The 11,160-nt window shown below is 37.4% G+C and overlaps 1 protein-coding gene across 1 annotated transcript in view; it reads right to left on the bottom strand.

Annotated features, from left to right (window-relative positions):
• The window catches only part of ptprsa (protein tyrosine phosphatase receptor type Sa), a 279,978-nt gene extending 271,212 nt beyond the window's left edge, over nt 1–8,766 (bottom strand). Inside the window, exon 1 of the mRNA XM_056447339.1 lies at nt 8,389–8,766. The gene's annotated coding sequence lies outside the window, so the exon portion shown is untranslated. The remainder of the gene's footprint in view (nt 1–8,388) is intronic.
• Between the last annotated feature and the right edge of the window lie 2,394 nt (nt 8,767–11,160).

Consider the following 11,160-nt stretch of genomic DNA (forward strand, 5'->3'; position numbering starts at 1 on the left):
ACAACAATAATATTAATAACAACAATAATAATAATAATAATAATAATAATAATAACAATACCAACAACAACAACAACAACAATACCAACAACAACAACAATAATAACAACAACAACAACAATAATAATAATAACAACAATAACAATAATAGTAATAATAATAATAATAATAACAACAACAATAACAATAATAATAATAATAATAATAATAATAATAATAATAATAATAATAATAAAGGTAATAAACATTTTTGGAAAAAAAAAATCACTATAAAATATTTCATTTAAATATTGGTATCGATATCGATGATACTTGTCTTGAAATACTTGGTATCAGATCGGAAACAAAAGTATTGTTATCGCTCATCCCTAGACTTGAGATTGCAATTTTCATTTTATTTAGTAAAAAAAAAAAAAAAAAACCTATCAAAATGTATTTTTAAAAAAATGGCATTTTAATTGAATAGATCATGGTTTTAAAGCGACAGTTCACCCAAAACTGAAAATTGTCATCATTTACTCAGCATTTCTGTTAAACACAAATGAAGATATTTTTGAATATCTTCAGCATTCTTCAAAATATCTTCTGTTGAGTTTCAAATCCCATAAAGGTTTGAAACTAACTGCAGGTCAATAAATAATGAGCAAATTCTCATTTTTAGGTGAACTAACCCTTTTAAGGTGCCTATAAAGACAAGACAGGATGGACATTGCACAGTGCTAATCTACGAAACAACCCTAGATGTACTTTAAGTAGCGATATGTGACACTGAAACAAAACTGAAATGCATGCAATGCGTTATAGTTAAAATGCTCATTAGCTACTCATATCAACAGAGAGCTGAATCTGTAATGCAACCAAAGTGGGGAGCGTATTTATTTTGGCGTAGAGTGTGTCCAGAATCTCTCAGAGGCATTGTCCTTTGATCCCTATTTAAAACGAGGGGAGAAAGGTTACAGCGATAAGTGTAGGAAAACACAAGAAACGACACCGGGAGGACGACCGTCGCAGAAATGAATTTCAAAACCCCGGGGAAGACACCTTACAAAAAAATAAAGACATTTCACCAAGAACTCATATCCTCGGCTCGATTCAATTAACTTTTTCATCCAGAGGTGACACGGGGAGCACACGGGGAAATCAAAGTTAGTTCGGCGAAGTTTTCTTCACATTCTCTGAAAAATTTCCCTTCGTTCTGACACCAACCCCGACTCCATTGATTTCTTGTTTGTTATTGTTAAGAAAAATGAGCAACGCCGACCACAGTCACGGCTAACGGCTTGTGTTTCTGGCTGCGTTCCTGCGCATTTGTCTCAACATCTCTCAAGATCTGACAGTGATCAGCCGTGATAAATTGTCCAATTACTGTGACATTTAGAAACTACAGCATACTCTGGAGTTCGCAGGTCGCGGCAAACAACAAAAGACCGCTTTTTCCTCCAAAAACAAACACTTTTATATTCTTTACCTATTTAAATACGCTTTAGGGCTGCACAATATTTCATTTCAGCATCGATACTGCAATGTGTGCATCCGCAACAGTCACAGATATGCTATGTTGCTTTGGATTATAGTTGATCAGCACCACAGTTGAGAATGTGTGAGATTTTTGGAGTTTAACTAAAATAAAGTGAAAGTTTGCATGCGTTTAATCCCGCGGGCCAGCCTGAACACCTGCCGGTGACCTGCAGCTTCTTCATGATGGACGTCCAGCGTTCTCCAGCACCTAGACTGCAGCTCTGCACAAGAAGTTTGGCCAGAGGAGAAATGGTCGTGCCCAACTGAGCCTGGTTTCTCTCTAGGTTTTTATTTACTTCACTTTGGTCAATTGGTGAAGATTGTTCCTTGCCACTGTCACCACTGCTTGGTTTGGAACTTGTGGAGCTGCTCATTAGCCGCGTTTCCACTATCGCGCCTAAAGCGAGCGAGCCAGGGCGAGCCAAGGCCAGTCGCGTTTCCACTATCACTTCCAGGGCGTAATCGGGCCAAAGCGGGGCTTCCTTGGGGCCAGCGTCCGGCCTTTTTCGGCCCGCCGAATACCTTGGGCCAAGGAGGGCCAACTGGGGCTTCGGGGCGGGGTTACGTACAAAGGCGGAGTTTTCCTGTCAGTAAAGAGGAGACAAGATGCTTTCTTCCCTTACATTTGTTTTGCTATCGTCGTTCTCGTCGCTCGGCTGCTCTTTTGCGCCTTGCAGCCAAAATCTGTGTTTGAAGTAAATGCCGCCGAACTCGAATGTCCTTATCCAGGGATCGCTGTCTGGCCTTACACCAACAGACCACAAACAGTAAAAAAGCAATCGCTTCGGTGTTCTCCATCTTCCAGCTCTCGTAGTGATGCCAGGTTGTGTTTGTGGTTCAAATTTGAGTTTTTTGTTCCCGCTGAAGTGGGCGGGTTATGTGACGGGTTGTGTGACGTTTGATTCGGGGGACGTTCTGGGGGCGGTGTTTGCGTGACGCGCTGCGAGCAACTAGCCCGACAGTGGAAACGCGACATGATTTCGGCCTCATTTCTCAACCTCCCGGGCTATTGGCCCGGCCTGGCCCGATTAAAGCCTTGGCTCGCACTGGCCCGATAGTGGAAATGCGGCTATTGTAAGATTTGCTCTTCACTGTTTGGTCTTTCAGCAGTGAAAGATAAACCACACTGAACTGAGCTAAACTTCAACTCTGAAAAGTGGACTGACGCAGGTTCAGTTTACTAGAACTTCTATGTGCAGCTGCTTTGACACAATCTACCTTGTAAAAGCGCTATAGAAATAAAGATGAACTGAATTGAAGGCATTTCAAGAGAGATCAAAGCATTTAGGCACATAAAAGTACATTTGTAGCTTTAATAAACGATAATTTTACTTAATTAATAATACAGTGAGGTCAGTATTACTTTACATTACATTTGGTTGTTCAATTTCTGTACCTGAATGATGTTTGACACTCCATAACGCTGCTTTTCTTTGCTCTATTGTATTTAGTTTTGTTTGCAATTTGTTTATTATGTTTCATCCGTAATTCACTCCCAGTGTTGCCAGATATAGCTGACTTTTTCCAGCCCAAAAGCTGTTTAAAACCTGCCAATATGCACAAAAAAACACCCAGAATATTAGATTAATATTTTCTTTATTTTTAATTTATTTAAATCGAAATTAACCTAGTTACTTTAACTGTCAATATTTTTTACCATACAGCCTGAATGGCTAAAAATGATGACAGTTAAAGTAACTAGGTTACTTTTGTCAACTTACACAATCAAATTCAAAACCGCCCAATCTGGCAACATTATTCACTCCCCTTCAAAATGACCATAATCAGTCTAAATTCAAGATTTATTTCCAAAATAGCACTATTAGACATCTGCTGAAATTATATTCATATCGCAAAAAAACTAAGTATTAGATGTTTTTCAATATCGCACAGCTCTAGTACGCATTTCACGAAAATGCCAATCCTGTCTGAGTAGCAACCATGTGGTTTCTGCCGGTTTCAACAAGTCAAATTTAAGACCTTTTCTTAAGACCATTATAAATGAAATTTCAGACGTTTACAGGGCAAAACACAATTCCGTCATGTTGTCCCAACATAAATCAACTAAGTTAACTAATTTTTTTCCCCAAATTTAAGTTTTAAATTCTTTAAAAAGACATGTTTTACAAATTAAAATGAACAAATTCATTCACAACATAAATGTATGCATAAATACATGGATAACTTTTAAACAACTGTTATTGTAAGAATATAAAGATGATAATTAAACCATGTTGGTAAATAGAGTTAATCAATTTTACTTTTGTTAAAAAAAAGTCCACTAAAGGAGGTCGAGCCTTCTCATTTATGGCTCCTAAACTCTGCAATAGCCTTCCTGATGATGTCTGAGAGTCAGACACACTTTCTCAGTTCAAAACTAGATTAAAGACCTATCTTTATAGTAAAGCATACACACAAAGTCCACTAAAGGAGGTCCAGCCGTCTCACTTAAGGCTCCTAAACTCCGCAAAAGCCTTCCTGATGATGTCTGAGGCTCAGAATGGTCGTGCCCAACTGAGCCTGGTTTCTCTCAAGGTTTTTTTTCTTCACTTCCGCCTTTAGTGAAGTTTTTTTTCCCTCTCCGCTGTCGCCACTAGCTTGCATGGTTCGGGATCTGTAGAGCTGCGCATCGTTGGATTTGCTCTTCAGTGTTTGGACTCTCAGTAGTGATTATTAAACCACACTGAACTGAGCTAAACTGAACTGAACTTAAACACTACAAACTGAACTACACTGTTCCTATTTACTGTGACCTTTTATGTGAAGCTGCTTTGACACAATCTACATTGTATAAGCGCTATACAAATAAAGGTGAATTGAATTGAATTGAATCAGACACACTTTCTCAGTTCAAAACCTGATTAAAGACCCATCTTTTTAGAAAAGCATACACACAAAGTCCACTAAAGGAGGTCGAGCCTTCTCATTTATGGCTCCTAAACTCCGCAATAGCCTTCCTGGTGATGTCTGAGGCTCAGACACACTTTCTCAGTTCAAAACTAGATTAAAGACCTATCTTTATAGTAAAGCATACACACAAAGTCCACTAAAGGAGGTCCAACCTTCTCATTTATGGCTCCTAAACTCTGCAATAGCCTTCCTGATGATGTCTGAGGCTCAGACACACTTTCTCAGTTCAGAACTGAATTAAAGACCCATCTTTTTAGTAAAGCATACACACAAAGTCCACTAAAGGAGGTCGAGCCTTCTCATTTATGGCTCCTAAACTCCGCAATAGCCTTCCTGATGATGTCTGAGGCTCAGACACACTTTCTCAGTTCAAAACTAGATTAAAGACCTATCTTTATAGTAAAGCATACACACAAAGTCCACTAAAGGAGGTACAACCTTCTCATTTAAGGCTCCTAAACTCTGCAATAGCCTTCCTGGTGATGTCTGAGGCTCAGACACACTTTCTCAGTTCAAAACTAGATTAAAGACCTATCTTTATAGTAAAGCATACACACAAAGTCCACTAAAGGAGGTCGAGCCTTCTCATTTAAGGCTCCTAAACTCTGCAATAGCCTTCCTGATGATGTCTGAGGCTCAGACACAATTTCTCAGTTCAGAATTGAATTAAAGACCCATCTTTTTAGTAAAGCATACACACAAAGTCCACGAAAGGAGGTCGAGCCTTCTCATTTATGGCTCCTAAACTCCGCAATAGCCTTCCTGATGATGTCTGAGGCTCAGAAACACTTTCTCAATTAAAAACTAGATTAAAGATCGATCTTTTTAGTAAAGTGTACACGCAATGCATCACATAACAGTATGATGCATGAGGTTTTTTTTACAGCGTAGCTTTACATGAGCAAAGGACAATTAGGACCCAATTAAAAGCATTTAAGACTAATAACATCATATTTCAGTGAACTTAGGGCCCAAATTGTAGTTTTTGAAATTTAAGACGCTTACTAGAGTAAATCTTCGCCATCAAAGTTATAGAAAGAGACGTCAACAAAGTCCAAATCCAGATCAAAGTCAACTCTCAGGTCGAACTGTTCTTAAAAGCAAAACCAGAGCTTTCAGCGCAGACTGATGCTCATATGGGGCCCCTAAAGTCACATTACAGTGATTAATGACCCCTGCATTATCTGTGACTAAACGAATCAAGACAATACCTGCACTATGCTTTTACCCGGCCTCGCTAAAACCTCTGTATGAACTTATGTTTCACTTTAAAATGGAAATAAACATTCGGTTAGGACAATACAGACAGATTGAGGTAAAGTTGGTTCTACATTCACACATTTGAACGTTCTCCTGTTGTTTGCCATTTCTAAATAGTGAAATAATATTAGCAGCAAATGACTATCAAAGCACAACATTGTTTACAGCGAATTAAATAGTGCTAATGTTGCTTTGAAGTCATACTTGCATGTTATTTCAGAGTGTATATTCAAAATACCATGGTAAACAATACAGAAAGCTGTGGCTGAATGAATGTGCGAATATAAAATCAAGTTTATCTCAAATCCAGACAGGAATCCTTAACGTTTAGATGGACACTTGGCTTAAGAGAGCAAATATCCTCCTCAATAATGACTTTTTCATGCCTTCCGTTTAAAACTACTAATGTTAAATCTCCAGAAATGTGTTTTTATTCTTCTTCCCAACTCTACATTTCCACATTAGCTGCGAATGTCAATCTGACCGTTTTGTTAAAGCTCCAGAAAAAGTTACTTTCCAACATTCCTCATTATCTGAGACTGGCTGTACTCCCCAAAGAAAATCTCAGAGAGCTCACAAAAAGGTTAGCAATTCTGCAAGATATTCAAAATGTGTTTCTCTAACCCAAACAAAAGAGCATTTCATGGATGTTAATGAAGCTTTAAAGGGACAGTTCCACCAAAAACATGACAATTCGGTCATCATTTACTTGTTTCAAACCCACTTCTTTAAGATCAGCAAGTTGTAACCACTGACTTCTGTTGTGTTTGTTTTTCCTACTATGGAAGTCAGTGGTTACAGCTTTCCTGAAAAACAATCTTCGATTGTGTCCAACAGAGGAAATAAAAGGTTTAGAGCTACTTGAGGGAGAGTAAATAGTGAGTGCATTTTCATTTCGGGGTGAATAATCCCCTTAATCTTACACTTTATCCAATAAGTCATCCTTTTTGTTCAGAAATTGCATTTGATTTGAGGTCACATTGGCATTTGAACTAATTACAATAAAGAAGAAGTCAAAATCTAGTCTAAAAAAACAACAACCACATTGTAAAGCTCCAGAAAAAGTTACTTTCCAACACTCCTCATTATCTGAGACTGGCTGTACTCCACAAAAAATATCTAAAATCTCAGAAAGCTTGCAAAAAGGTTAGCAATTCTGCAAGATATTCAAAATGTGTTTCTCTAACCCAAACAAAAGAGCATTTCATGGATGTCAATGAAGCTTTAAAGGGACAGTTCCACCAAAAACATGACAATTCGGTCATCATTTACTTGTTTTTAAACCTTTAGAAGTTTCTTTCTTCTTTAAGATCAGCAACTTGTAACCACTGACTAAAATGTAAAAGGTTTAGAGCTACTTGAGGGAGAGTAAATAGTGAGTGCATTTTCATTTCAGGGTGAATAACCCCCATAATCTTACACTTTATCCAATAAGTCATCTTTTTTGTTCAGAAATTGCATTTGATTTGAGGTCACATTGGCATTTGAACTAATTACAATAAAGAAGAAGTCAAAATCTAGTCTAAAAAAAAAAAACCCACAATCTAAAGCGCCAGAAAAAGTTACTTTCCAACACTCCTTATTATCTGAGACTGGCTGTACTCCACAAAAAATATATATAAAATCTCAGAAAGCTTGCAAAAAAGGTTAATAATTCTGCAAGATATTCAAAATGTGTTTCTCTAACCCTAACAAAAGAGCATTTCATGGATGTTAATGAAGCTTTAAAGGGACAGTTCCACCAAAAACATGACAATTCGGTCATCATTTACTTGTTTCAAACCCTCTTCTTTTAGATCAGCAACTTGTAACCATTGACTTCCGTTGTGTTTGTTTTTCCTACTATGGAAGTCAGTGGTTACAGCTTTCCTCAAAAAATATCTTCGATTGTGTCCAACAGAGGAAATAAAAGGTTTAGAACTACTTGAGGGAGAGTAAATAGTGAGTGCATTTTCATTTCGGGGTGAATAATCCCCCTAATCTTACACTTTATCCAATAAGTCATCTTTTTTTTTCAGAAATTGCATTTGATTTGAGGTCACATTGACATTTTAACTAATTACAATAAAGAACAAGTCAAATCCAATGACCAAAAGAGCTAAATAAACCAACCACAATGTAAAAAATTCATCAAATTTTTTGTATACTCAGGATCGCAGAGAGCCCAAACTGAAGTAGCTGATGCAGCATTTCAAAAGTGCTCGGTAGGTTATCAAATGTGTTTGTAATCCATCATAATAACTCAAGAAGTAAAAAAATTGTGACATTAAAGAGCATGGAGGTCTCAAAGACCCCAAAAAGAAGATGAAAGATGCAAAAACAGCGACATTAAACCCGTTAGACTGCTACAGTATATACAGAAAAAAACCAAGGCATTCCACACATTTCAGTGTATACCCTACAATCTAAAACACAACCCAATGTTGGGTCAAATATGCACAAACCCAACTGTTGGGTTAAAAAAAAAGTGTAATTCAAAATTGAATTGAAAAAATAACCCAATGTTGTGTTTGTACATATTTGACCGAACGTTGGGTTATAACAACAACCCAGCATTTTGAAAATGCTCACAATGCAATCAATGAAGCATCACTAAAACTAAAATAAAAGTAGCTATATGTAATACAAATGAATTGTATAAAATGTATCTAAATGAGTTATTAAACTGATTAAATCGTCCATTTAAATGGTTTTACTTACAACTCTTCCACGCGCGTCCACGTAACTTTACTTGGGATCGATACAGATGCGGTGCGACCATATAATTCCTCTCAAAGGCGCATCCATGTAAAGCAAAACAAAAAAATCCAAATAACTCCTCAAAAACGCGAAGTTTTCACCCGGAGTAAACAGTTATCCATGCCATGTCGACGGCGTGCGTGCGTAAACTCTCCAAGAGCGCACGGTACTCCGCGAACGCGCTTAAAAACGAGCTTTAAATGTCGGTCGATCGCCGCTCCGCAGAGTCCCGGAGCTGGAGCAGATCTTTTCTTTCAGTTCCTGGGCTTCGGCTGGGGGTAGGGGCAGTTTGATGGGGGATTCTTTTGCCCCCCTTTTTCTCCCGCTCGTTCACCCTCCCCAAACTCAGTGATGCAGGCGGGGGATCCGCGCGAGCGCGCACACGTCACCGCTCTGTAGCGAGCGAGCGCGCACAGGAGCCGCTCGGTCATTTGAAACCTTCACTAAAACCATCCCACCTCCAAAATAGGACGTCTATGGATGGACACTGCGGGGAATAAGCTGGCCCTGAACGGATTCATTTTCTTTATTATAGCCTGTTTGTTTTACAAGCGTATGAATGGAATGTTCTGCATAGTAGGCATTGTTTGGCTTATTTGTAGGAGACAATTACTGCTAAACCACGACCGGCTATGTTAACATTAATGTATGTTTCTATACAAATGTGCTTAAACAAAGCTACCGCAGAATTTTAAAAAGTAGCCTATTTTTATTTTCATAAACAAGGATTGTTCATTCAGTCCTTAATGTGTTATATTGCTAAGCGATTACTAGCAGTGCTACTTTTAAAAGTACACTGTATAACATGATATAATCAATAAGTCAACACATGTATTTAGTTCATTGTAACTTATTAAACTAAGTTAATCATGGTCCAACTTAATTTTATGAGTTACGCAAGCTGTTTGAAGTCAGTTTAATGTAATATAAGTTCAAATGACTCATAAGGATTTGATTCAGCTTCAAAATTTAAGGCAACCAGGAATTATTACAGTGTCGTATATTAAAGCTTAAGCCTATTTCAATCTAAAAAATAAATAAATGAATAACATAACTCATTGCTTTCCTCAAAATGGGTGCAAAATCAAAATGTGCACAATGTTTATTAAGCTAGCGCACACTGTTAATCTCTAGGTGAACATTTAATACGTGCAAGTTAATTCACTGATAAAAAAAAGTTTGTTTTAAAAATTTTCAACCACAGTTAAACTAAAATATTCTTAACCACGCCGCTCCCATTATGTTGCTCTGTGTCGAGTTTCTTTGCGAGTGTTCTGTTTGTTCCAAACGCTACCTGGATGTACAAGTGGTTCAAATTCGCTCACTCAGAGGCGAGAACTGGCTGCCGTGCAACAACTTTAATCATAAGGTAAACACAAAACAACAGTTTCCATCTGGAGCTCCTCCACAGGACTTGACAATTGTAAAGACTCACTCCAACGGGTTCGTGCGGCTCCCGGTCCCGCCCACACTTGTCACAGCTACCAAGCCGACCAATCACAGAGCTTGCGCTACCGGTCGTTGCGATGTGTAGTTAAATTTTTTTGAGAGATGCGCGTCAGCATCAGCCACGGCGACGGGAATGCAACCGCACGAAGGCTGCGCCGGAGGATATGCGTGCGCTTGATACAGAAGTATAAATTAGCATACACTAAAAAAAAGATGTCTGCAAAACTGTTGCAAACTATTTTTTTGTGTTGAATTTAAACAAAAAATTTATTTAATAATGTTCAACTTAAGTTGTTTGTTTAAATTCAACCCAAATAAATTGTAACGCAATGTAAAAAAAATGTAGTAAATGCAAGGATTCATTTTTGAACTTTTTTTTTCAGTGTACCCCTCGACATGGCTAACGCTGACACCGATGCGCGCCTTTTAAAAAACATTTAAAAAGCTAAATTTAACATGCCTCTCTCCTTCCCATAAAATGTGCTTTTTTGTATGTCAGCCATTTTGAATGCAGTGTACGAAGTGCTTCCTAGCATGCCAGCCAATCAAATGACATATCACTAGAAAGCCCAGGATGTCCTCTGAACAGTACAACAGAACTTGACAGAGTAGCTCAAAAAAATAAAAGAAAATTCATGAAAAAGAAATGTCCACTACAGAGGGCACAAGTCAATGGGCGGGGTCTCATGAGGATATATATATATATATACATATATACACAGTTGAAGTCAGAATTATTAGCCCCCCTTTTAATTTTTTTTTCTTTTTTAAATATTTTCCAAATGATGTTTAACAGCGCAAGGAAATTTTCACCGTATGTCTGATAATATTTTTTCTTCTGGAGAAAGTCTTATTTGTTGTATTTCGGCTAGAATAAAAGCAGTTTTTATTTTTTTTAAACACCATTTTAAGGTCAAAATTATTAGCCCCTTTAAGCTAATTTTTTTGATAGTCTACAGAACAAACCATCATTATACAATAACTTGCCTAATTACCCTAACCTGCGTAGTTAACCTTATTAACCTAGTTAAGCCTTTAAATATCACTTTAAGCTGTATAGAAGTGTCTTGAAGAATATCTAGTCAAATATTATTTACTGTCATCATGGCAAAGATCAAATAAATCAGTTATTAGAAATGAGTTATTTAAACTATTATGATTATAAATGTGTTGAAAAACATCTGCTCCCCGTTAATCAGAAATTGAGGAAAAAATTAAACATGCTAGCAAATAATTCAGGGGGGCTAATATTTCTGACTTCAACTGTATATATATATATATATA

Source organism: Danio aesculapii, chromosome 22, assembly GCF_903798145.1.
Source record: "Danio aesculapii chromosome 22, fDanAes4.1, whole genome shotgun sequence".
Taxonomy (NCBI): Eukaryota; Metazoa; Chordata; class Actinopteri; order Cypriniformes; family Danionidae; genus Danio; species Danio aesculapii.